At 41.6% G+C, this 22288-nt stretch overlaps 2 pseudogenes; one reads left to right on the plus strand and one right to left on the minus strand.

The window, feature by feature from the left end:
* LOC115792698 (protein-tyrosine sulfotransferase 1-like) lies at positions 1–11875 on the plus strand (annotated as a pseudogene).
* On the minus strand, positions 11555–20052 carry LOC115791959 (opsin-3-like; annotated as a pseudogene).
* Between the last annotated feature and the right edge of the window lie 2236 nt (positions 20053–22288).

Below are 22288 nucleotides of genomic sequence, written 5' to 3' on the forward strand. Positions count from 1 at the left end.
TCTGCTGTGTGAACGATAGGTACAGTTCGACTTCTCACGGAGCAAAGTTACACAGCGGTGAAACGCTGTGTTTGAAAATAGGAAATGTTGTAGATACCACTGCGGTGGCCTTCGCCCATAGATAATGGTGGCGGGGACAGGGGAACTCTCCGTTTCTGGCTTTCCTTTTCAAGGTCCATGCATCTTTTCTCTTCGGATTTCTGCTGGTGAGTGAACACCATTTTTTTTTTACGGATAAGAAATTTCCAGCGAGGATAGCTACCTACATGAAGCGAAATTGGTCCAGTCGTACCAGGTGGAGGCGGTGAAAATGCGCCTTGACAGGCTGGCTGGCGGGTATTGAGAGCCGTAGGTGTCCGCTGGTCTGTCACGGTGTGTCTGAATGCCAGCGGGTCACTCACCTGGTGGTTTTTTTTTCCTTCCTGCTTCGGGTGCAGAGAGGCCAGATGTTTGTGGCTATTGGGCCTGCGCACTTGAAACCGTGCACTAATCCTGTTTATGCAAACACACGCACAAGAGTGACAACGGTGACCTGTTTAAAATACACCCACCACTATCTGGCTGGATCAACATATTTTCTCCAACGCGGAAAAAAAAAAGGCGCTGCAGTTCACCATGAAGCAGCTTCAGCTCAACAGTTATTTCACATTTGTAGACTGGGAAACAGTGCAGCATAGAGTAGGAGGAAGGATCTCTACAAACTGGGGCAAAGGGTTGTTTTTTTTTTTTTGTTTGTTTTTTTGTCACAGTAATACTAACTCCGTACTAAAGCTAGGGATTAACCTGAAATTTTAATATACCAAACCGGGAAAAAACAAACAAACAAAAAACCGTCTGTGCAGAATAAATATTTGGCAGATATAGGACAGATATACTGTAATTTAGTTTGGTGCAACACTTGTTTTTATGGACATATGTATTAGCCTTTGTACACTTCTTCCTTGTTTCTATCTTACTGACCTTAAAACTGTTATTTCAGCTGCTTTTCTGTCAGCTAATCGTTTTAGGTTTCAGAAGGGATGTATCCACATGCCTTTTCGAGCCTCTTGTTTCATATGACATACACTCACCGGACACTGTATTAGGTACAGCTTCTAGTTCCTTTGTGACAGAAGATCCGTACACTGTGGTCATTAAGGGATGGACAGGGTCAGCAACAATACTCAGGTAGGCTGTGGAGCGTAAAACAATTCTCAGGTAGTACTAAGGGGCCCAAAGTGTGCCAATAAATATCCTCCCTCAGCATTACACCACCAGCAGCAGCCTGAACTGTTGATACACTGCAAGATGGAGCCATGCTTTCATTTTGTTTACGCCAAATTCTGACCCTACCATCTGAACATTGCAGCAGAAATCAAGATTCATCAGACCAGACAACATTTTTCCAGTCCTCTGTTATCCAATTTTGACCCTCAGGAATTTTAGACTCAGGAGTGGCACCTGGTGTGATCTTCTGCTGCTGTAGCTCGTCTGCTTCTAGGTTGGATATGTTGTGTGTTCAGAGACGCTCTTTTGCACTCCACGGGTATGCAGTTACTGCTGCCCACCTATAAGCTTGAAGCAGTCTGGCCATTCTCTTCTGACCTCTGGCATCAACAAGGCATTTTAACCCAGAAAACTGCCGCTCACTGGATATTCTGTCTTGGACCATTCTTTGTAAACCCTAGAGATATTTGTGTGGGAAAATCCCAGCAGATCAGTGGTTTGTGAAATACTCTTACCAGCCCACGTGGCAGCAAAAACCGTGCAATGTTCAAAGGCACTTAAATCACCTTTCTTCCTCATTATGATGCACGGTCTGATCTTTCAAGCAGAAGTCTTGACTATGTTCCTGCCATGTGAGTGGCTGATTAGATATTAGTGTTAACAGACAGTTGAACAGGTGTACCTAACAAAGTGCCTGGTAATTGTGTGTTCACTACTGTAAACCAGAGGCAAATAGTATGTAAGAAAAGGAGAGCAGGGGATTAAAAAAATGCTAAAAAAGTTAATAAATAGGGAATAAAACACATGCAGAGAACTGAGGTAAGTGGTAATGGATCACCCAGAGTTCACTTCACAGAATAAGGTCTGTCATTGCAGTAAGCATAAAGAAAGCAAATATTAAAATGAAGAGATTCAGCAGTGAGGACTGAAAACCGAGTCTCTTCACTGCAACTTTTTAAAACGTAAAAGTTGAGCTTTAACCTTTGGCAGGAAGTCAATCTAATCTGTCGAGAATGATGATGAGGGAGGTGACGTTTGTTTGGGGGTTCCTGAGAATCTTCCGCTCAAAGGTGTCAGAAGTGTTGCTTTCTTTGCAACCCACCTGAACTGCAGCCTGCAGACAGACTGTGAGCACAGTTCGCTATTTTCTTATTATAGGCTTGTTGTGAACAGGTGGCCTTCCAAGATCAATTTTCAGATGTATTAAAGTAGACATCCACCAGCAGTCTTTGCTGAAACCAGTTTAACCGGATTTTTTGACCTGTGCGGAAAGATTTGTCTGAGTTTTCAGATTGCTGGCTGTGCCTCCACTCAAGTGCAGTGAAGTTGAACTGAGTTTTGTTTGTGGGTTTCTAAGAATTAAAAAGAGAGACAAGTTCAGCAACATTTCTAGTGTTTCACTTGCCTCTGAAAAAAATATCCAGTAAATCTGCAGCGCTTGGAGTACCCTTAAAATAATCAGTAATCAAGATGTTCTCATTTATTGCCTCTCATTTGAGAGGATTTGCCCTTCTTTGTCTTATCAAATGTAACTGAATATGTATGTAAACGCAATAAATATATGTACATGTCTGTTTAATGGGTAATGGAAGTGCTAAAACATCCTAAAGCAGCCTCTAAGTTGGAAAATATGCTTTTGTAACTTGTCTGATCCAGCCTTTTAAATCTGTTGGGGGTGGTGTGTCCTAATTCTCTCCAGGCTTCAAGTGGTTTAATCTCTACATCAAAATGCATTTGAATTACATGCTTATGGATACTACCAGACTTAGCATGGCTTAGACAGCACCTTACCACTACAGCCCAGCCCCGATGTTCTCATTCCCATCTGTTATTACTTTTTCGCTTTGTCAGAGAGAAATATTTTCAGGCAGTCTCATTCATCCCAGAGAGGGCACCGCTCCCAACGTGGCATCCAGATGTTTGGGATTTCTCCACATCCAGTCTGAGCAAGCAAGATGCCAAAATGCCTCTAAGAAATGGAGGAATATTTCAGATATACTTTTCCAAGAAGCTGCTGTTCCAGTTGCTTTAATTCATGCATTTACCTAAGTCAATAGTGATTCAGTGCTTTATTTTTTGTGAGTTTGTGGTGTGTGTGCGTGCGCGTGCATGCGTGCGTGCACTAAGAGGAATTAGACTTGAAACTGCTTGTGTGCACATTGCAGAAGATAAATGGGGAAGTTGCAGGATGTCTGAATTGGTCAATAGTAATGTGAGCTTTAACAAATTGGTTTGCGTTTCAGTGTTACAGAAACTGTCAGTGAGAATAAAACCATGAGGGTGCTGTAATTAGTGGTTTCAGAAATATTGCCTGAGAGTGTGTCTATGTTGGTGCCGCAGTGAACTTTGATATGGCTTTAACAGTCAGCGGCTCCCCAGAGGAGCAATGCAAAATAGATGCTTTGAGAACAAAAACTGGATGCATTTCAGCTCCTCTGAAAGTGTGTGTGTGTGTGTAGTGTTTTTCACAAAATGATTGCCACCATCTCACACTACTAACCGACAATAACTCACTCACTCAGGGCTAATGTTGGGAGTTGTTTATTGGAAATTTGTAACATGATAATCGTGCTTTTCAATACCCAGAAGCTGGAAAATCAGGCTGGGAAAATACTTTCTCATACTGAAGTGCTTTACTGACATGGAGAAACAGATTCTCTTCAGTTATAAGATTCTGGTGCAGTTTTTTCTGAGGTTTATGTGTTCTTCTCATGTCTTAGGTAGGAACCATGGATAAGATGCGTTGCTGGCTGTGGAGTGCAACAGGCCTGGATCCTGCTCTTCGATAACAGGTCCCAAGAGCTGCAAAGTGGGGAGTCTTCCCAGGCACCATCCTCCAGGACTTTTTCAGGATCACTTCTAGCTCTCAGTCTTGCCCTCACCTACATCTAAATCTAACTGACCTTAGCTTAAATTTAGGCCGTGGCTACATTCACATGATTCCTGCCCCCAGCCTCCTCAGCTTCCCCTGAATATAATTTTATGTCCTTCTGACTCCCAAACCCCACCCCCAACAATGAGGAGCACCAGATCGAACCTGCTGCTCGGCTGCGTGCTCCTCTGCTCCGCCTCCTTGCTGTACCTGGGTATGAGCGGGATAGACTGCCCTCCAAAAAGCCATCGTCGCCGGTGGATGGAGCTCAATTTGGGCTCAGGCAATCAGAACCTATCCCTGGCTGAACACTTTCCAGAAGACACACCAGTCATCTTCATCGGAGGCTTCCCCAGGAGCGGCACAACACTGATGCGCGTTATGCTGGATGCCCACAATGCTGTGCGGTGTGGGGAAGAGACCCGAGTGATTCCCCGCCTCTTGACTATGCGGGCCACCTGGAGCCGCTCGGTTAAGGAGAGAATACGACTGGATGAGGCTGGCGTCACTGACCAGGTGTTGGACTCAGCTGTGAGAGCGTTCCTGTTGGAGGTAGGTTGGTCAGTCTGCTTTGGAGGTCCTGAAACACACTTCTGCATTTGTTTGAATGCTGTTGAAGTGTGTGTGTGGGTGAGAGGATCTCATGTTTGTATTCACATGCATAGCACAGTCCAAATCCCCAAATAATACTTATATAAAGGTCTTTTTGTCTTTCATTCAGTTCAGTTTTAGTTATATAGCACAATTTCACAGCAACAGCAAGGCGCTTTATATTGTGAGTTAAAGACAGATGGCGAGAACCCTAACAATCAGATAATCAGTTGGTGATGGTGGGAATGAAGAACTCCTTTTAACAGAATGAAACCTCCTGCAGAACCAGGCTCAGGGAGGAGCAGCCATCTGTCACAGCTGAGAAGAAATAGAAAAGGGGAGCATAGAAAGGCCATGAACAGTAAACAGTACAAAACAAGGGAAGGGAAAAAGTGGAAAGTAAATTAAGGCTCAGCAGTTTGAGCCTATAACAGAATAACTGAAGGATGGTTCAGGGTCACCTGATCGAGCCCTGACTATAAGCTTTAAGCTTTATCAAAGAGGAGAGTTTGAAGCATAATCTTAAAGTCAAAAGGGTGTCAATCATTCAAGGAGGTATTAATCATTAATTATGTGGCTAGCACAGATGATGAGCTCAAACAGGTAGTCTGAATATGCTAACACACTCTCTCCATATGCCATACCTAAGCGTTCTAAGGGAGGACTGTGTTTACTTTTAAAAGAATAGTATTTTTACTTAAAATATTAATATAGTCTTTGAAAGGATAAATGGAAATCTCTGGATATTTATGTTTTAACTATATAATGTACTTACAGATGCTTGGTGTTTACATTGAAAAGAAGCACTGCATTAAAACAGCATTTCATGTTTAAATAGTCACTGTTTTTTTGTTTGTTCTTTTGTTTGTTTTGCATGTGTGTTTGTTTCCCAGGTGATAGTTGGTCATGGGGAGCCTGCACCTCGCCTTTGCAACAAAGACCCATTTGCGTTGAAGTCTTTATCTTATTTGGCTCGCATCTTCCCAAAAGCCAAGTTTGTGCTCATGTTACGAGATGGACGGGCAACTGTGCACTCCATGATCTCACGCAAGGTGTGCTTGGTCTTTTTTCTCATTCGTGCTGCAACTTCCTGTCAGGCTAGTCGTTTGAGCAGCCATGTCGTTGCCACATTATGACCAAATAAATTTTCCATCTCTGTGTTTTCCCTGTCATGATTCTTGTGTGTGATCCTCACACTCTGGCTCCTTTCACAGGTGACCATATCTGGTTTCGACCTGACCAGTTACAGGGACTGCCTTACCAAGTGGAGCAGTGCAGTCGAGACCATGTTCAGCCAGTGTCAGGCGGTTGGGCAAGCCAAGTGTCGGCCTGTTCACTATGAGCAACTTGTTCTCCACCCAGAGGAGGAAATGAGGAAGTTGCTGCACTTTTTAGAGCTGCAGTGGGACCATCAGTGCTGCATCATGAAGAGCTGATTGGAAAGGCTGGTGGTGTGTCTCTATCCAAGTGAGTATTTGAAAAGTGTGAGCCAAGCTTACTTCCTATCTTTAATGGTACTTATCTATTTAGATGGTTTTTTTATATTGTAAAATTTTCAGATAGATCATTCTTTTATATCTGCCTTTTTTTCTCCAAATGGCTTTTTAACTTAAAGTACATTTGATTCTATTGTGGTGCTGGCAAAAGTTTCAGAAGCAGATATTGCAAAACCTCAGCATAATAAACAGCACACTAAACTGAAACTCTCCACGTGATAAGATGCCCACAGTGGTTCGTTGTGACACTTTAAAAAGTAGTTCCTAATGTGTCTACGTGCAGTGAAGAGGTTAAGCAAATTGTGCTAGCCTTCACTTCAACCATGAAATGACCTTTAATGCAAATGCATAATTTTTACCTGCAGTTCTGTTTAGGTTTTTTTTTTTTTTTTTTTTGGTAATAAATTGTATAAAACTGTGTAACATAAGAGGTTTGTTGTTTTCACTTTCATTTAACCAAAGTCGGATATCAGAAGTGTGTTCCAGTAATAAAGTCAAAAAAGGAAATATCACTAGCGATATAGCACAATACTTGTTTTTTTTGCACTTTAAAACACTGCTGCCATGCATTCATGGATAGAGCCTGATCAGTCTGTGCATAGCTTATTTAGTGAATTGCAAATATACAACAGTGGCTGTACAGATGAAAAAGGTTTACAGTTTACGCGTGCTGCTGCCATCTTTGTGGGCGTGTTCCAGGTGACAATTTAGACGGAGAACTTGGAAATTTCAGCTTCTGACTTTATCTGGAACTCATAAGTTCATGCTATTGTTAGTACCTTTCCATTCCCCTTTGGACAGTATTGCTCCATTGTCTTGCTCTCCAGCAAAGGCACAGCTGCAGCACCCAGACAGACAGAAGTGTTGTACCCCATGAGAGGATAAATATGTTGTATATTCAGTTTATTCAAAAGTGAACTAACCCAGTAGGTCCAAGTTTGGTTTCCCAGAATTAGTTTTGCAGAATGTGCTGTCTCACCACATGGGAAATCAAAAGTGTTGTAGCTGTTTCAGATGCTCGCACAAGTAGACAAAATGAAAATCTGACCATCAAAGGGAAAGTAGAGCGGGGTAACAGTGCAATGTCATCAACATCCTCCTGGAGAGACCGCCTGATAATGCGTGCTGAGTTGTACACATTAAAATAGTTACAAATGTAGGTAACAAATAAAGGAAAAACAAAGCAAAACAAGTACTGATAGACCTCTTTACAGTTAACCAGTTAATGTTTAAGTGGATGGTCAACACAGACCCCATTATATCTAGTCCTGAGGAGGTCAGCCTGCCTTCTGAGACCCAGAAGAAAAAAAATATTTCATTCATTCATTCATTCATTTATAGATAATTTATGTATAGTAGTTTTTTTTGGGGGGGGGGCAAAATTGTTTTTTGTCTTCTGTCCCTTGCAGTGGACATCGGGTCTTGTTTGATCACAGAATGATGTAATTTAATATTCTTTCCATTTCTGTGTAAATTTCTGGTAAAATGTATTTTAATTTCATGAATATTAAAACAGATTAGGAAACACATCTAAACACTAAAACATCATTTTCACAAATAACATCTCATAGTGGAGCTATTCTGCACTCATAATTCTCACCTAAACCTGGGTCGGTCATAGTCCACTACAGAGAACACTGAATAAAAGTTTTGTTTTGAAGTGGTAAAATTACTGTACATTTCTGAAATGCTCCTAAATCAAAGTTAAGACTCTCAAATTGAAGAAACAATAGCAATAGAATCATAATATCTGCAAAAAAAAATAAATATATAATTTCATCTTCCTTGTGGCCATAAAATGTGGAAGCTGCAACTCCCATCATTTTAAAAGAAAGTCTGTGATCTTTGTTAGCCCAACCCCCACGCTGTGACATCAATAGAAAACCCAGGATGCCCTCTTGACAGTACAGTAGGACTCATAGATTACACAAATGGTGCTTGACATAGAGGTCTCAGACTCATGTCCCCACAGAGTACAAAAATGAACTGCTGGGTCTTAGGAGGTGTTGAGGGGCTGTTTAATGGGTTTGCACAAAGAAGATTTGCTGAATATGCAGTTAGCTGGCAGCTGACAGCCTGCGTGTGTGTGGTGTGTGCAGTTCACTATTGTGGTTTTAAAACTGATTTAAAATGCCTTGTCAGATTTCTGCTTTTAATAATATCAAAGCAAAAAAGTCTTCTGTCTCTCTGTCTGTTGAGTGTGTTCCTGTTATTAGGCTTAAGTCATATATATGGTGCACACGTATGATGGCAATTTTAAACAGTTTATTCTTCCTGTGAATTCACACCATGCTGGCTTTGAGGGGCAGCTATATTTCAGGATAGAAGGTGTTATTTTTTTTCAGGCTGCTGAAAGGCAGCTGTGATTTTCACTCTTCACACATCTCACTCACACACTCTGTCACACTACCAGGCTTTGCTTACGCATCTTTGACACCATTTATTCAGTAATCGTATGTGGACATATAATGGATTCATTGTGACAAAATGCATACAGAGCAAATCATTAGAGAATGTTCTTATACTGCAATGTGTCAGCAGCTTCCAAGAGTCTTTCTTCATTAAACAATCACTCATCTTGGATAGGGACTTCTCAGACGTGCTTCTGCTAAATAAGCAGCACAGCTTGTAAGCTAAATGATGGTCCAAGATTAAGGAAGACACCAGTCAGGCTGTTTATAGTGCAGCACTGCAAATGCTTCTGTCTGTGCTCCTCATTAATAACAGTACAATTAGAATGAAGTGTTGTACAGTGTAATTAAATTAAAGTGCTTTTATATGGCATGGATTTTCTTAATGTCTGTCCATTGCTATATGGCAGTACTGCATCAGTGTTGGTGAAGTGAAATAAAACTGTATTGACAGCCCCTGAAGAAATTTGATTTTTACTTGTTCTGTCTGCAAGGAAAGGTGCAGTATGACCTCAGCTAAATCACACTGGGATCTCAAATGCTTTAAGTCTTATAGGTTTTTTATTGTAATAGATTTTCTTCTGTTTGTTAAGCTGACAATGCAGACACAGCAGGGTGCTGAACTGTGTGAAAATATGTGGTAGACTTTAGTTTTGACTCTGTGCTCTCAAAGGCTTAAACCGCAGGAAACCACGTGTGTGAAACTTTCATGTGTTCCCAAGTTGCAGCTTGGTTAATTTGCCATTTTAATCTCACATTTTAAAAAGAAAAATCGCTTCATGTTCAACTGACTGTCAAAAGCCAAATCGTACAAAGGCTAGAACATCTATGGGCATTTTTTTTGTTTGTTTGCATTATTGATGAAGTGATTTATATATTATCAAAACTACTACAGATTTTCTTTTTTTCCGTAACAGTTTCAGGTTTAGTCTGAAGGGGTTTTCTCCATATCCTAGGGGAACCTCAGAGACGGGGATAAACATGCAAACTCCACACAGAAAGGCCCCGGCCACTGACAATACAGTTTAACTGCACTATGTGAAATTGGCTGGTTAGAAAAAAGTTTATCCTAGCCACAAGAGGGCTGTAACCAGCAGTTTAAAAATCTTTAAAAATGAGACATAAAATGCAACCCAAAACAGGCAAACTTAAACACTTAAAAATCCAATACATTTGTTTATGTTAATTTTTATTAAGTTATTTTCTTCAGTAAACTAAAATGCAGCACAGGCTGAGAACAAAACACTCGTCACATACTTAAGTCTGATGAGCCCACGCAGGATGCCGGAGTCTTCATTTTAAATTAACCAAACCTTTCATGGTCATCTAAAGCTTACAAGACTCCCACAGTAGATTTTTAATTTGTGTTGCTACACTTGTTTGTTGTGCTTCAAGTAGATCATTTCGCTGCAGGCCAGAAGCTCAGGGGATTTGGTGGGAGTCTGGCTGCCAAACCCCAAGCTGGCATGCATTTGAAGGAATTAGGCCACATTCTGAGAGAATTAGCACCCTCGTTTTGAGAAGTTATGCAATGGTCGGGGCAGTATTAGTCACCCAGATGTTTAAAGTTAAAATAAGAAATTCTGACTGAAACTTGGGTCACGCAGTAATTAAATCAGAGGGAGTTGTATGGATGATTTTAAAATTACCAGTTTCTTCTAATTTACTCTCTTCCTTGTCTGCAATTCGTCATGACGTTCTTTATTATTCTGTGTTGATACACAACATAATATTTTTGTCATAACTAAATTAAAAATATGGTAAAGAACTAAACTGCTTATTCTTTAGGAATTTCTTGCTTTTAACCCTAATAAAATAATTATTTCTCCAATGGGTGAGCAATTAATATTCCCAAGGGGCCACATGCTGTGGGGAGCTTGACCAAAAACCTGAACTCAATTTTGCTCAGTATTAATTTGACATCTTATTGGTGCAGCCCTCCACAACAGTCCAATTTCTTATGTGGCTCCTTGAGAAAATTAATCACCCCCACAAGAAGTGTTGTCTCTTGGGATATAAAATGTGTACACTCATACATATGAATTGGGTGTTTGGATCTCTGCAGGGTGGAGCGTTCGACAGACCAGGTGATGAAGCCAGTGAACACAGAGGCCCTCTCCAAGTGGGTGGGGCAGATTCCCCCTGATGTGGTCAGCGACATGGCTGAGATCGCTCCCATGCTGTCTCGCCTGGGCTACGACCCCCACGCCAACCCTCCTGACTACACAAAAACAGAGCCCCTGGCACCTCAGTTCAATTACTCACATGTGAGTCTAAAAATCTGAGAAATGATGCTTTTTAAGACAAAAAAAAAAAGAAGAATAACCATGTTAAAACTGCATGTTTTTCCAGTTAAAAGTCCAAACCCTAAGATGGTAAATTTACCATATAACACAGTGGATTTAGTTCACCATCACCAGTCCCATACACAGTGGATTTAGTTCACCAGTCCCATCATAAACATTCTGGACCAGCCATAGTTCTTGTTTCTCTACAGCTGCTGTGGCCCTGATGTTGGTGCACACCAGCTATTGCAGTTAACACTGCAAGAAATCCACTCTAATCAGATATTATTTCTCACTCACTCTGACATCCAGCAGTGCAGACAATTTGGTGCAGCTGTCAGCTCCACATTCAGAGGAAGCAGATCTGACTGTTAATTTGCAACCATAAATCTGCAAGAGTTTCACCTTCAGCCTTGACAGTTTGTGTTGTAACCTTTGAACGGTGTCTTCTCTTTCCTTAGAAAGTGAAAGCAGCAGATATTCCTCACCCCAGTTAAACGTGGCTGTGCTGTTCTACAATATGGACGCACCACAGGTATGGACTTCCAGTTCAGGAGTAGCTACATCTCACAGGAAAGATTTAAGTGTTATGTATGTGTTTCTGAATTGTTCGTAAGACTCATGAGCAGTGTCCGTGTCTGTACACTGGCGGGCTCGTCAATTGGCTCTTAATGTCTTGAGTGGACTACCTGCTCAGGGAAGTTCTCCTTCTTCACCATCCATCATTCCCTCCATGTTGAACTGGCAGTGGCACTCTGCATTTTGGCTCGACCTCTCACCTCCTACCTGAAAGTATTTCAAGTCAGTTGTTATGACTTCACCATCACAATGTGAATGTGTCTTCAGACCAATCCTTCACTCACTGACAGTTCGGTGTTTGTGAAACATGACTGTATATTTTTGAAGACGTATGTTTATTTTCTTAATAAATTATTTTGCTGTTGACCATTCAGGAATTTGAGAGCTGGGACGATTTCTAATTGTTGTAAATTGTTGAGCATTAATAAAAAGAACCTAAATGTCACCTCTTGCTGTGGGCCACCTATTTTGTTTGCCATTTTAATGCAGTTGCAGTAAACCGTGGTGCCAAATCAACACACATTTACAGACATGACAAAGAGAGTCTTTGTGGGTCATTAGACTTGCAATAATGTCAAGTTGTCTTTGTTTTGTCTTGCAATTGAAAATGAAACCCTTATAGTGTGCCACTGACTTGTTAAATTATAAACACAGAACATATTCATAAAGCAGGATACAGTCTCTGTGTTTCACACTGAGCTGCTAGCACCACACTGGGTCGCTGTACCTGCTGCTCTCTGGATGTGAACTGGGGAGTAACTGTATTTTGTTCCAGTGTTGATGTGTTGGGAGCATGATGCCGCATCTCCCTGTTGCTAAGCTGCATCAGGCTTTCTGGGATGGGCGGGGTTTCTGAGCTGCACCTGATCATGTGCAGGAGACACCTGGAGAACTGAGAGGGATACACAGAGGTAGAAGCAGACATTTATGCCTGATATTGACACATGATTCAAAAATTATCTTCAGACCATGCCTCACACATTTTAGATGGATTTTAGACTTTCAGAAAAAAATCTGTACAATACAACCGAGGCTACATCTAACCTCACTATTAAAATGTGTCAAATTTTAGAAAAATTGTGAAAAATGTCAATCAGTATTTCCTGAAGATTGTTAGAATTTGTCAACTGCAAAAATGCTGAACGTTTACACTGGCAAATACACTCAGCAGCCACTGTATTAGGTACACAGATTCAACTGTTCATCAATGCAAATATCTAATTAGCCAACTGCATGGCAGCAACTAAATGCATGTGGGCATCGTTCAAGTTGACCTGCTGAAGATCAAACTGAGCATCAGAATGGGTAAGAAAGGTGACTTCAGTGATTTTGGTTGTTGGTGCCAGACTGGCTGATCTACTGGGATTTTCCTACATAACTGCTTTGAGCTGATAGGAAGGCAACAGCAACTCAAATAACCCCTTGTTACAACCAAGGTATACAGAAGAGCATCTCTGAACAGCGAACATGTCAAACATGGAATGGGCTACAGCAACAGAAGACCACACCAGGTGTCACTCCTGTCAACTAAGAACAGGAAACTCAGCCTACACTTTGTATGGGCTCACCAAAATTGGACAAAAGATTGGAACCACACTCAGATGGTAGAGTTAAAATTTGTCATGAACAACATGAAAGCATGAATCCATCCTGTCTTGCATCAACAGTTCAAGTGGGCGACAGGGGTGTAATGGCGTTGGGGATATTTTCTTGGCACACTTGGGCCCCCTAGTTTTAATTGAGCACCATTTAAACACCACAGCCCACCTGAGTATTGTTGCTGACCATCTCCATCCCTTAATTACTACAGTGTACCCATCTTCTGAAGGCTGCTTCCAGCAGGATAACACTCAATGTCACAAAGCTCAGATCATCTCAAACTGGTTTGCTCTCAAATGGCCCCCACAGTCACCAGATCTCAATCCAATAGAGCACCTTTGGGATGTGGAACTGAAACATCTGCAGCAACTGTGTGATGTTATCATGTCAATATGGACCAAAATCTCTGAGGAATGTTTCCAGCAACTTTTTGAATCTATGCCACAAAGAATTAAGGAAGTTCTGAAGGCAAAAGGTGGTCCGACCCAGTACAAGCAAGGTGTACCTAATAAAGTGCCCTGTGAATGTATTTGCATATGAGAATCTTTTCCGGTGAATCTTTTGTACTTTTCTTTATGAAAAATGACTTGGAATAATCACTTATCAGAGTTGTTGCTGATTATATGGTTGGAATACATATTAATGAATATAAATTTTTAAAAATCAGTAATTTAAACAGTTTTGGACCATGACAGGTGTCACTGATGGTGTTACCATATACAGTATACAGTCAAGTATTCTCCCATAAAATTATAGCAGTTACATACCTTTTTGTTATACACATATTTATTTCCTTTGTGTTTATTGGAACAACACATAAAAAAGAAGAAAAAAATCCAAAATCAATATAATTTCACGCAAAACTCCAAAAATGGGCCAGACAAAATTATTGGCACCTTTTCAAAATTGTGGATAAATGATTTTGTTTAAGAAACTTAATGCAGTATATGTTTCACTGTACCACAAATGTTCCCCATAGTACATGTCATCATTCAAATGCTGCTCTGTCTGAATTATTACTCCAAGGAGTTTGGATGTTCTCCCCGTGTTTGCGTGGGTTTTCTCTGGATACTCCAGTTTCCTCCCACAGTCCAAAGACATGCAGTTAGTGGGGTTAGGTTAATTGGTAATTCTAAATGGTTGTCTGTCTCTCTGTGTTAGCCCTGCGCAGACTGGCAACCTGTACAGTGTGTACCCTGCCTCTCGCCCCAGTGATAGCTGGGATAGGCTCCACACATACACACACACACATGCACAGTCAAAAGTGCAAAGTTGCTATCTAAGTAAAAGGTGGCTACTTTGAAGAATCTAAAATATAAAACACATAAAGTTTGGAGATGGTGCTCCACCTCTCAGACCGCAAATAGAAAATGGTCATTTGTGAAACAGAGAGTAGAAGTTTGAGGCACTTCTCCTAGATTTTATTGACATTCTATTGACAATCCATTCTATACTATGACATTCCCTTCGGTCCTCTATATATATACAAAAGCAGAACGTGATTTGGAGCCCCCACCCACAGCTGAACCCTTCGCCAGCCACCCGTCTGAGCACCGCCAATATTAAGTGTATATTGTCCATGCTTGATTGAAACACCCATTAATATTGATGCCAGCAGCGCAGCTGCTATATTTACAAAAAAATGTGCAAAGGGGAGGAACAGTCACAATTTAACATGACAGATTTAGTCTTGTTTATTTAAGTATTCATTTCTGAATTACTTGAAAATAAAACCTAGCGCTACGCCAGCTTCCAGCTGTGTTGGACAGTGTGCAGACCAAAGCTGATGGCATTAACCCTCAGAAAGCTTAAAAGTCAAACATCCAAACTTTGAGTTTTTTTTCTAACTACACACTCCAAACACTAAATGCCACAAATCTCTCGAAGCTCAATATCAGTATCGCTGTCTCTCGTTCACTGCTGTCATTCCCAAAACTTTCACCTGTTGTCATATAATTTTGGTGCATTTTTCCACCAATAGGAAAGGGGATAACATGCTTTTTTTTTTTTTTTTTTTTTAGTTTGTTTGTTTTGCTTTGCTCCCGTTTTTATCCTACTCAGCCCATCAACACCATTTAAAATGCGACATATAGTTTGAAATCCACACTTTCGATACAAGTTGAAACGGAGACTCAGCGAGGCTGCGCTCTGCTGCTACGTCATCTATAGTCATAACTGAAAGTGTGTGTGTGATTATTTGATTCCTTGGAAACAGGTAAACAATTCTATAATAAGTGTAATTTGTCAGTAACTACAACAATAACATCACCTTCGGCTGGGACAGTCAACCACCAGTGCAAGCGATGTCTCAAAATGTCCACTAGAGGTCTCTGTAGATCACACAATGGCATCCACAGCACGTGTTTCACACAAACGCAGCAAACGGCAGCAGTTACAGAGCCAGATAGCACATGGCTACACTAGAAAAGCTGTGGCACTGGTTAGCTTCTAACCCTACTGTATTTGTGAACATCATATTTAATGTTTTATTATCATTTATTATCTTGATGCATCCTCTGCTCTGCTGTCTGTGACCGAGAGCTGTGCTCCTCCACACACAGACGGAGTTAACTGTGCAGTTAAAGTGGCATGAAAATTATGCAAGGTGAGGACAGCTGTGTTTCTTACAAAGACTGCAATAAAACGTTACTGACCTAAAAATGACATTTTATCAATCCATCTTTTAAACAAGCATAAACATCAGTGTTTGCCTTTCACAGGAAATGAATGGAGGTGCAAATTTTCTATAGTGAATTTTGTCAACAAATTGAAAAATGGTTACATGGCAAACTGAAGCTGATCACAGCACATAAGCCGCTTTTCCACCGATGGGGTTCCGGTGCCAGTATTTGAACCGTTCAGCGGTTTTTTTCCACCATGAACGCACTTGGTGCTCAGCCGAAAAACGGGTTCAACTCGGGCCCGCAAGCTAGCTGGCCCCAAGAACCCATGACGAAAGCAGCAGAAGGGCGTGACTCTGCCAGCTCAACATAAACTTTTCTACCATATTACATGAGAAAAGCGAAGAGATTTTCACGGCTGTGAATTAGGTTGGGCTCTGAGGCTGAACTTGCTGCTTTGTATCAGTTCATATCACAGATAAAAGGACGCAAAGTGCATACTTGTCGCCTTGCTCATATTTTTCTGTGTTTACCTCTGTGCTGCACACAGATGCTGCAGTAGTTTTGTTTGGACTGTAAAATGTGTTCGCAGCACAAGAAAGGGGTGTGTGTTCTCCCACGTTTGCGTGTCTGTGTCCAGACGAGGACCTGCCCACACTCATACATAAAGGAGCGGTTCACAAGCGCGGTGGAAACGCGGCCCGTTCCTTTTGGGAACAGCTTGGGCACCGGCACCCCGTTGGTGGAAAAGCGGGTATAGTGGTGTTTAGTTTTAGAACAGTGGCGGTGCCAGGGGGGCGCTAGGGAGTGCTAAAGCTCCCCCTGGAAAAGTCATAGCACCCCGTAGCACCCCCAAGAAAATAGCTTGTGTCTGAACAGCAGACGAACCTGAAAGTGTCCCGCATGCGCAGCAGTGGACGCAATAACGTCACATGTAGCGAGCGCGCTCAATGTTTGCAGAAGTCACACGTTTTCCTTCCCGCGTCTGCTTAATGTGACGCAGAATAGTGACGTTTGTCGAGTATCAATGACGTGCAGGTAGGATGAATGCGACCTGGCCGTACACACTCAGGTCGCATTTGAAAAGATCGGATATATATCGGATTTAGGATCACATATCCAAGTGGCCTGGGTCGCATTTGAAAAAATCCGATCTGTGTTGTTCAGACTGGCATGAAAAGATCGGATACAGGTCGCATGAGGGCGAAAAACTCAGATTTGGGTCACTTCAGGCTGCAGTGTGAATGTAGCCTTAGATGCTTCTGTGCAGATGTTCTGTGATTTCCCACTGTTTGGTGGTCCTTGAACATATGTGTGCCCATGGAGGGAGAGACAGCCAGAGTCAGAGGTAGTCCCGTTTAGTTGTTGTTTTAGGCGTGGTTGCGGCACACAGCAACAATTTAATTGTTAATAAATGGGCAACTTTTGCTGGCAATCTCTCGCCATCTACTTCAACATGTTAACAGATGCTACAATATATTCTTTATTAAGGAGGGTAATAACAAGTCATTTCTTCATTTTATATATAAGCCCTTCATAAATCCTGTGCACCGATATAAGCAAAGAAAAAACATTTATTAAAAAAAAAAGGAAATAATTTTTTGACACAACACCGAAAACTCCGCTGTCACCGTGTTTTGTGTACATACAGCGCTTGTACTGCGTCCCTTCATACGCTGTGGCATCGCCCAGACCTCTCTTTGGCATCAGGGGGACAGCACACACACCCCTGGGCCTCGATTTGTCCTTTAGCTACTTCTAGCAACTTTTGAGACAGCCGACAGCAAGTTTTATTGCACAAAATTTGGTAACAGTGCCGGCCGCTGATCGCCAGATTACGCACAAATATCCGGGCCAGCATAGATGAAAATAAGCCAGGAACATGTAGAATAAAATCCATCATCGTTTTCTGCAGTTTACTGCATACGGTTTCCATTTTTGGAACAATGCTTCCACTTCTTGTTGAATTTATCTTGGGCGGCTTTGGCTGCTTTCCACACCTGCTGCGCCACCTGCACTTGCAGCTTGTTCCTGTCTAATATTGTCAGTAGAGTCATTTTGTGAATCGATAATGGCCTATTTTAGAGAATTCAATAATGCCTTTGAAGTGCCAGACCTGAGGCCATCCGGTCTTTAAGTCTGACGTCATTTCCGGGTCGAAATGCTCCTAAATAAACAGCAATGGTATAACCAATGACTGTTCACTATTAAAGATGATTGTAACATACCTTATCAACTGCAGCCATTCCTGCTTATCTTTCTCATTGATAAAATGACAGCTGAGTGTGTTTTTTTCGAGATGGATGTCAAAACAACCAGGGACACAGCATTGCGCATATTGATCACGTGACAGTTTGGACCCGGAAATTGAATTCTACGTCATCACTTAACAACCGATATCGCTATAGACCACGCAAGGGTGCAGTGGTGTGGATGCCTCGGCCATCAGCGCTCAAATTACACAGACCGACTGACATTTTCTAACTATTTGAAAAGCGTATGCTGGGTGTTACCCCCCTCCCCCCTGTTGTACACTTGGGAAAAGTAGATATTTGTGAATGAGCCCTAAGCCAAAAATGCAAGGGCCGATTTTTTTTTTTTTTTGTCCCAGTCGATCCTTGTACATAACTTAGTTCTATCAGAAGTAACGACAATTCACAGGCTAGTGTGGCCTTACCGGGTTTAGATCAAATTTGTGTAACTGTGCATTTGGATGTTTTCCTAATTTGTCCCTGCCTTTCACAATATTAAATAAGTTCTGACTGGATGTCGTCTGCCAAGCATTTTCATCTCGTTTTCATTCGTCAAATAAGTGTCAATTAATTTCGTCATTGTTTTTATCCTTTTAGGCAGTTTTTATTTATCGTCTCATTTTCATCATGAAAAAAGGGTCGTTGACGAAAACTATGACAAAATAGTTCGTCAACAAAATTAACACTGCTGCAAAGAATGCAGACATGATTAAAGAAAAGGAACAACAGGAAGATAAACACAGATGCTCCACAACAAAGAAGCTAAACACACAGAATGCAGTGCCCAATAGTGAGCAAATATTCTCAGTTATACATGTCGCTTGTAATGTATTCTCCATCTTAACCAATGATCATTATAAGACATACATTAGAGAGTACAGCTTTTACTACAGCCATCTCCTCTTAATCAATGTAAAACACAGCTGCAATATAAAAGCGTGTTTAAGTCATCAGAAGCTTTGATTCTTTAATGTTAAGTGAAAGTGACCTGTCCAGGATGTACCCTGCCTGCCTCACCCTGTGGTAGATGGGATAGGCAGTTAAACAGTGAACTACATGTGTTATAACAGAGCTAGATCTTATCTTTTCTCATTCTTTGATCTTATTGGTAAAATACAACTGGCTGTGCAAACTACAGCACTAAACATGATGAAAAAAATGAAATATTTTACTTTGAAAACATGCTTCTGGTAGTCGTAGGGGTTTGTTATTTTGTAAATCACAGACTTTCCTCTGAGGTCTGGAATAATTCAGGTTGGCTGAGTGAGTTAATCCATCCAGCACGGACCTGCTCCAGCCCAGCAGCGGCGGCAGAGTCCACACCAGTGCGTAGAGCCAGGAGGCTGCAACAGCAAGCCAGGCCCTGCGGTACTGACAGGAGTCCGACTGCAGTTGCAGAGGAGCACAGTACCGCTCAAAAGACAGGAGAGACAGAGACACCAGAGATACAATCACTGCCAGAGAGAGACGTCAGACAAAAGAACAGCAGCCAGTGATCAGACTGAGCGAGTTATGAAACAGCATGTTAATGCATTATTACTTTTCATAAACAAAATAATAGGAACAGTCAAAATAAAAAATATTACAGTGTACTCTTATATCCAAAACGTTGTATAAACTATACCCAACAGTATACAAAGTAGTCAAGTTAATAACACCTGAAGCAGCTGCAACATTAATTCTGCTTAAAATGTTTCCTTATTTAGATCTCTGTTAGCCTTTTTTATAGAATAGTGAAGAATAAAATGCTACACACTCGTTTCCCGAGTAAAACGGGCTGTATCCGACTTGTGTTTTATCAGGCAGGAGTTTGAATGTACTCACTCACCAAAAAGCGCGTTGCAGAAACCATACCACTGGCACCCGTAGGAACCAGTCAGCCACCTGCCCCTCACACTGGCAGTAAAACTGAGGGGTGTCCCAAAGATGCAAACAGCATGTCGCTGATGTTAACAAGAAGTAGGTTGGCCAGAATCCTGAGCACAGAAAAACATGAGAACACCAGAGCACCAGAAAGTTACCAGGAAGCCCAGGACCGGATGAACCCAAGAAAGACAGCCGCTGCAGTGTGACCTGCTTGGCTCAATGCACTCGGGCTCTGCTCCGTGCTGAAGTTGCTGTGCTGCAGGTGGATCATCATGGCAAAGAGTAAGAGGACAAAAGCAAATGATGATGAACATCCTCTGAAAAGCAAAGAAAATGGAGGGTTGACCTGTAAACAGATTTCACTCCAGGCACTTGTAGGCAATACATCTACAAGTTGTCAAGAAATGCTTAAATACTCAAAGGGAGTGGGTAGAAGAGGTGGGAGGCATAAATTTGCCTGCCAGTTGCTCAAAAATTACAGCAACATGTTCACTTATCAAAGAGGTAAGCATGTCACACTGCTAAGCATGTTTGACACTATTTAAATACTGACAGTGTAATGAAATGATAAGACTGGAGTTATCACTTCAAATCAAAATAATGAATGTTGTCAAAGCAGAACTTAAATAAAACAAGTAAATAATGAGAGATTCTAGTTTCATATCATTTTAGTAGAATAAAAAGGTGAAAAGCACTTCTACAAACAATAAAAGAGAACCAAAAGAGAGAATGTTTTTTTTTTGTTTTATAGGCTGATAATTTATTCAGGACCAGATTGGGGACCTAAATATCTGTGCCAGCTTATCAATAATACAAGCTTTGGCTGACTCAGAGGCTGATCCAAGAACACACTCAGGTCCAAAAAGTCCAAGTGAAGCCTGGCAAGAGAAGGACTTTAAGAGGATGGTCCAAGGAACATGCAAAAACTTGTGAAAAAATAATGGGAAACAAGGATCTTGAGAGGATGGCCCAGAAGGGGCTAGAGGGCAAGGAAACAGAACACACTGGGCTGTTATCCTCAGGGAAGTATGAAGAGGCTGCTTAAGAGGGTGACCAGGAGGCAGGTAGAGTGAAGGAGTTGCTTTGGAGGGTGGCCAAAGAAGGGGAGTAAACTGGTGAGTCCAGAGGAGAAGATGAGTGCGGGCAGGTGACAGAGGCAGAGTCACTAACAAAGCAGTGTGGATGCTCGACATGACTTTGGAGCTGGGGCGGGAGAGTAGCTAGGTGGAACTGATTCAAGATATGAAGAGGAGCCAGCATAACACTGACATTTGGACGCTGGGTTACGGGCTTCCATGATGCTCTGCAGCTGTGGAATGTGGAGCAGGGTTCCAGTAAAGAAGAAGTGGACCTAGGAAGAGATGAAAGGTGAGGCCTGAGGGTGGAGCTGGAGAGTTTGGAGATGCAGGTTGGTTAGGAATGGAAGAATGGTGGAATGATAGGTCTGCAGGCTGGAGATCAGCTGGCTGACTTGTTGAGGGTCCTAGGCTGCAATTTGGAGCCTCACTTTTGGGATTGGGCATGCAATCTGGGTCTTCCAGAATAGATACTCCTGGAACTCCACCGAGATGGAAGCTGCTGGAGGTGTATTATCAAATTCAAAAAGAAAACATCTCTCCTTGGGTCTGTGAGGTTGCTCACCATTTGAGCAGAAGCCAGACAACATAGTCAGGAACAGGTAGGCCCATCATCTTACACAGACTTCAGGACATGCTGTTCTGAGGGTGGAAGGCTCAGAAGCTGGGCTTGCAGGTGGGTAGCAGGATTAGAGCTAATCTGTCTGCCACTGGGCATGGATGGAGCATTGCAGGTGGGAGGCCTGTAAGTAAATCTAAAGATTAACCATGAGTATAGAGTTTACACTTCCTGCTCCTCATCTGGGCGCTGTTTTGAGGCTTTAAAAAAAAATCTCGTGTGAAGGCAGGCTTTGACCTAGCACAGATATTTCAGACCAGTTAGTATTGTAGAGTTGTATAAAGGGTAAAAAAAAAAAAATTAAAAAAAAAGCTCACTTAGGCTGCATAATGTCTTAAATGGAGAACTGTCAGTTGAGGGAGGAGGATTTCCATCCGATGGAAAGCTAAAAATCAGCACTGAGATTCACAATCAGGCTGTGTGTAAATCAGGAATCTTCTGGGTTCCATTTTAATGTCACATTAATTTGAGCTTAACAGACAGTTGTCAAAAATATTTTTCTGCTATAAATATGAAAAAACATCCTTCGTAGGATCCTGTGTACTTTAATGAAATAATGTTTCCATCATTTAATTTACACTGCACATTATTAGTGATAAAAGTCAGAAATGTAATCATTTAAGCCTACAGCTTCACTTAAAAGTCAAGCTACTTCAAGGTCTAAGATCATGTTGATGTACTACTAGACTTTAACCACTGGAGGGAGCATTTCCTGCTGTATGGAAATCATCTTCGGGTCTTCAGCCTGAAAACAAGAAACAAAAATGTAATTCAATTCAATTTCAATTCAATTTTATTTATATAGCGCCAAATCA

Source organism: Archocentrus centrarchus, chromosome 14 (assembly GCF_007364275.1).
Source record: "Archocentrus centrarchus isolate MPI-CPG fArcCen1 chromosome 14, fArcCen1, whole genome shotgun sequence".
In the NCBI taxonomy this organism is placed as follows: Eukaryota; Metazoa; Chordata; class Actinopteri; order Cichliformes; family Cichlidae; genus Archocentrus; species Archocentrus centrarchus.